Here is a 6,000-nt window from a genome sequence, read left to right on the forward strand (position 1 = left end):
ACAAGATCTCAATAGATCTTCTAGAGTTTGATTTACCCTTTCAGTTTGCCCACCTGTTTGAGGGTGGTAGGCGGTGCTGTACAAAAGTTTGGTGCCTAAGGACTCGTGTAAACATTTCCAGAATTGGGAGACAAATTGTGTGCCTCTATCTGACACTATTGTCTTTGGGACCCCATGCAGACTTAGGATACGATCAAAATAAATCTTAGCATAGGTGGAGGCAGGATACAATAGCTTTACAGGCAAGAAATGTGCGGTTTTGGTGAGACGATCCACTATGACCCAAATTGAATCAAAGCCTTTGGCTGTCTTGGGCAACCCTACTATGAAATCCATACTTATATCATCCCATTTCCACGCTGGAATAGGCAAAGGTTGCAACTCTCCCGCGGATTTGAGATGAATAGCTTTGACCTTTCGGCAGGTATCGCATTGGGCCACATAACGAGCTATTTCTATCTTCATTTTTGTCCACCAAAACCTTTGTTTTAGGTCCTGATACATCTTATTGCTTCCCGGATGAATAGAATACCTTGTGGTATGAGCTTCATCCAGGATTTGTTGCCGTAGCTCAGGTACCTTTGGAACCACTAACCGGTTCTTGAACCAGATTACTCCTGCATCATCCACCTTAAAGTCTGTGGGTGCTTTATTAGAAATTTTCTCTTTAAGATATTTCATACCTTTGTCTTCCTTTTGTGCCTCTATGATTTGAGCTTCGAGATTGAAATCAATCTTTAGATTGGCAAGGCTTCCTTGGGAAATCATTTCTATCCCCAAGTTCTCTAGCTCTTGGCACAAAGTTATATCTTTAGGCGTCACTGTTAAACAATTACAGTGAGCCTTACGACTGAGGGCATCAGCTACTACATTTGCCTTGCCAGGGTGATAATGCACCTCAAGGTCGTAATCTTTGATTAACTCTAGCCACCTTCGCTGGCGCATATTAAGTTCAGCTTGAGTAAAGATGTACTTCAAGCTTTTGTGATCTGTGTATAGATGACATTGTTGACGGTTCTTAAGTATCAATTTTAATTATCAAATAAACAAGGAAAAGGACCAATATACAATCAACACCTAGAATTAGGGTTTGATCTGATAGAATTCCACGAGTTTTGTTGTTTATCTGTTTCTGCAGGGGGTTATCAGGAAATAAGGAAGAAAGGCCCACATGTCGGGATTACATAGAGATATCAACGCACCACGCAATTTTACACCATCTAGAAGATTCCAGAAGCCACGAGACCGAAGCGGAGGTGAAACGGGGCCAGGCCCAGGGCGCCCGCCCTGAGGACCTGGGCGCCCGCCCCCTGCTGGAGGACTCTCTTCGCTCGGGATATTCCACCGACCTATTGGATCAAGAAAAACATAGTACCACCTCGCGTATCGACCCAAAAACGTATAGAAGGGGAGGACTATATAAGCAAGGCCCCCCTGGCCCCTGGAGAAGACATGAAGAAATTATCATAGAGACTGAGGGGTGTCCTCGAAGGAAAACCTCTTCTCTAATTAATATTTCTTTTTAGGCTTAGCAACCAATGTAAGGTAGAAATAGATCTTCTAGTTTCTACTAGATTGAGAGAGATAGAGTGGAGGTGTAGAGTGGAGGAAGCCCGGCCTGTCGGTGTCTACTCCAAGCTTGTACCTGCGGGATCAAGTTCTCCTAACCCGAAGCTTGCTCCTAGGATTCTTCAGTATTTCGACTTCTAAATTCTAGTAAGTTCTTGTTTTATTGTTCTTATGGTTTATGAGTTTACTTTAATCTCTTCGCGTAGAGTTTAGAGTAATGATTGCTGGCGTAAACGTGGTGTTTAGGCTGGGGTACTCATAGATATTCCCTGACTAGCGGGACCGTGGTAGTAGTGAGGAACGTGACAATTCCGAGCTACCTTTGTAGATCACATCTCGTTAGCAGGAAGGATAGGGTTTATAGGTGCGGGTTGAACATCCTTTGTGGTGTCTAGATTCCGTTAGCCTCCCCATTAGAACAGTAGATCATCCTTACCAAGGTTAGAAGGAGACTACGGTTGCAGTCTTCCCTATTTATCACTCACATCGAAAGACATTCTTTGTGCCTAAAGGTTAGTAGTAATAGACCGGTTAGTCAGATGCACTCTTTCTCCTAGTGGTAAAAAAAATAAATACGATACTCTGGATAACCTCCCGGGTGAAGTGCTCACCGATATCCGTGCGCTTGCGGATCAATTCCTTATTGCGTTCCCAAATATCAACAAGCATTTCTGGCGCCGTTGCCGGGGAGAAAGACGGTTGCTGAGATAACCTGAGTCTTACTATTAGCTTGTATCTATACTTTTATCTTTTCTTATCTTTTATATCCTTTATTTATTTTCTTTACTCTTACCTTATGGAAAACCAAAATTCTAAATCGATCCATGAGTCTGCAATCCCTTTAGCAACTGACCTTTTACCATGGGAATCATCACAGCCTATCCAAACATCCCAGTATAAGTTAAGTTCTAGGTTGATTGCCATGATTCAAAACCTATCTTTTTCGGGAAAGGAAGACGAAAACCCTTACCTTCATATTAGAGATTTTGAGCAAACATGTGATTGTCTTCGCATTGAAGGCATTTCTGATAAAACTTTACGTTGGAAGCTTTTTCCTTTTTCTTTAAGGGGAGAAGCTAGACAATGGTACAGTCAGAAGGTAAGTCAACAACAAGGTGAATGGGGAGTTTTACGAGCCAACTTTTGCCTAGATTTCTATTCCCTTGACCATATAGCTGACCTTAGACTCGAAGTCCAATCTTTTAAACAAAAAGATAATGAAACTTTGGGAAAATCCTGGAAACGTTTTTCTGATCTTTTAGAATCTGGTCCAAACCTTAATCTTGAAGACCCTGTTCTTCTATTTCACTTTTTTCGAGGTCTTTAGAAAAATCACAAACAAATGCTACACACAATGTCTAGAGGTTCTTTCTTTCGCATCCCTGCTGAGGAAGCAAGAGTGATCCTAGATAGAATCCTAGAAGCTGAGATGGATAATACCCTTCATGATGAAACCTACGAAGCCGAAGTAGACACTCTGCCAAATTCTTCATCTACTTTAGCTATCCCAAGTTTTGAGCCACAAGAGGAAGAAATTCCACTACCGGACTTCATGCTGGATATAGAATCCGATCTTTTTGCCGATTTTGGAAATATTTCAAACTACCATTCTATTGACAAACCCCAAAACGGCTAGTTTAGCATTTATTTACCAAGTGAATATCAATTGAGAGAGCTTATCTCAGTAATGAGTAGCGAATGGTTGGAGGAATCAGAGCTTTCCTCTGATGTGATCCGTTTGGACACACCCTCTATAACTATACGCTGTGCTTATAATTCTGATTGATTTAATGCTCTTTATAATCCTGTTGTGGGGATCAACATTATGTCTGAATCCTTTGCACTTAAACTATTTAAAAATCTTGTCTTAACTCCCACAACAAAGGTCATAAAGGAATCTTCGGGACGATTAGTCCCCAGTCTTGGAATTATTAATGTCCTACCTCTTACGGTAGAAGGCTCCATGGTTCATTTGAACTTCTATATCTTTGATACATGGGACTTCGACCTGTTGATAGGACAACCTTTTAGAAGACTCCTTTATGAAGGTCATACTGGAAAGCTACATATTTCTTTTGGAAAAACTTTTAAATTCCCAATAATAATTTCACACTCCTTAAATAATAAGGCCGAGTCATATCTTTTGCCTGATCCTATGGAGGAAGTAAAGGCTGCATCTCTAGAGCTTTTAGATGAACCAGACTTAGAAGACGAAACTCCTTTCTTCACAGAAGAAGAAGACGAACCTTCTGAGCCTGAACCCTTAGATGAGTTTGTAGAAACACCTAGACCTCCCATAGAGCTTAAAACTTTACCACCCGGTCTTACCTATGCTTTCCTAAACAATAATCCAGAGTTCCCTGTGATCATTAGCGATAAACTCACTCAGGATCAAACTCTGCGATTAATGACCATTCTTGAGAAACATCACTCAGTTTTCGGCTACTCACTTCAAGATCTTACAGGAATCAGTCCTATGATTTGTACCCATCGTATTCCAACAGATCCTTCTGTTACACCCTCTCGAGAAACCCAACGTAGACTTAACAACACTATGAGAGAGGTAGTTAAAAAGGAAGTTATAAAGTTGCTGCATGCAGGGATTATATATCCTGTGCCGCACAGTGAGTGGGTGAGCCCAGTATAAGTTGTGCCTAAAAAGGGAGGCATGACTGTTATTATGAATGAAAAGAACGAGCTAATTCCGCAACGCACCGTCACAAGATGGCGGATGTGCATAGACTATAGAAAACTAAACAAAGCCACGAGAAAGGATCACTTTCCTTTGCCTTTTATAGATGAGATGCTTGAGCGGTTAGCAAACCATTCGTTCTTCTATTTCTTAGATGGATATTCAGGGTATCACCAAATCCCGATCCATCCTGATGATCAAAGCAAAACCACTTTTACATGCCCTTATGGAACTTATGCTTACCGTAGAATGTCTTTTGGGTTATGTAATGCACCAGCTTCTTTTCAAAGATGTATGATGTCTATATTTTCTGATATGATTGAAGAGATTATGGAAGTTTTCATGGATGATTTCTCTGTTTATGGAAAAACTTTTGATAGTTGTCTTGAAAACTTAGACAAGGTTTTGCAAAGATGTGAAGAAAAGCACTTGATCCTTAATTGGGAAAAATGTCATTTTATGGTTAGGGAAGGAATAGTGCTGGGACACTTAGTGTCTGAAAGAGGTATTGAGGTAGACAAAGCTAAAATTGAAGTAATTGAACAACTACCTCCACCTGTGAATATAAAAGGAATTCGAAGCTTTCTTGGCCATGCTGGTTTTTATCGTAGATTCATAAAAGATTTTTCATTTATTGCTAGACCACTTACTCTTTTGCTAGCCAAGGATGCTCCTTTCGAATTTGATGATGCATGTCTAACATCTTTCAATTTATTAAAGAAAGCACTCATCTCTGCACCAATCATTCAACCCCCTGATTGGTCGTTGCCTTTTGAAATTATGTGTGATGCTAGTGATTATGCTGTGGGGGCAGTATTGGGACAAACTAAAGATAAGAAGCATCATGCAATTGCTTATGCCAGTAAAACTTTGACAGGAGCTCAACTTAACTATGCAACCACTGAAAAAGAGCTTCTGGTTGTTGTCTTTGCCATTGATAAATTTAGATCTTATTTAGTTGGAGCTAAAATAGTTGTTTACACTGATCATGCTACACTAAAATATTTGCTCACAAAAAAAGATGCTAAACCTCGCCTGATTAGATGGATTTTATTACTCCAAGAATTTGACTTAGAAATAAAAGATAAAAAGGGAGTAGAAAATTCTGTTGCTGATCATTTGTCTATAATGTATTTTAAGAGTCCACAGGAAACCCCATCAATGATTCACTCCGGGAAGACATGCTCTACCGGATTAACAGGTCTGACCCCTGGTATGCAGATATTGTTAATTTTATGGTTTCAGGGTATGTACCACCAGGAGCAAACAAGAAGAAGCTTATTCAAGAAAGTCGTTCACATATATGGGATGAGCCATACCTCTTCCGAGTATGCTCTGATGGCTTACTCAGGAGATGTGTGACCACTGAGGAAGGATGGAAGATCATCGACAGATGTCATTCATCACCATATGGAGGTCACTATGGAGCATTCCGTACACATTCAAAGATCTGGCAGTGTGGATTCTACTGGCCTACAATGTATGAAGACACGAAGCAATATATCAGAAGATGTGGGCCATGTCAAAGGCACGGAAACATAAATACAAGGGATGCAATGCCACTCACCAACAACCTTCAGATTGAGCTCTTTGATGTCTGGGGAATAGACTACATGGGTCCATTTCCTCCATCAAAGAAGTGCGAGTACATCTTGGTGGCAGTTGACTATGTCTCCAAGTGGGTAGAAGCATTACCTTGCAAGCATGCCGACAACGTCAGTTCAAAGAGGATGTTTGAA

The sequence above is a fragment of the Sorghum bicolor genome, chromosome 3 (genome assembly GCF_000003195.3).
Source record: "Sorghum bicolor cultivar BTx623 chromosome 3, Sorghum_bicolor_NCBIv3, whole genome shotgun sequence".
Taxonomy (NCBI): domain Eukaryota; kingdom Viridiplantae; phylum Streptophyta; class Magnoliopsida; order Poales; family Poaceae; genus Sorghum; species Sorghum bicolor.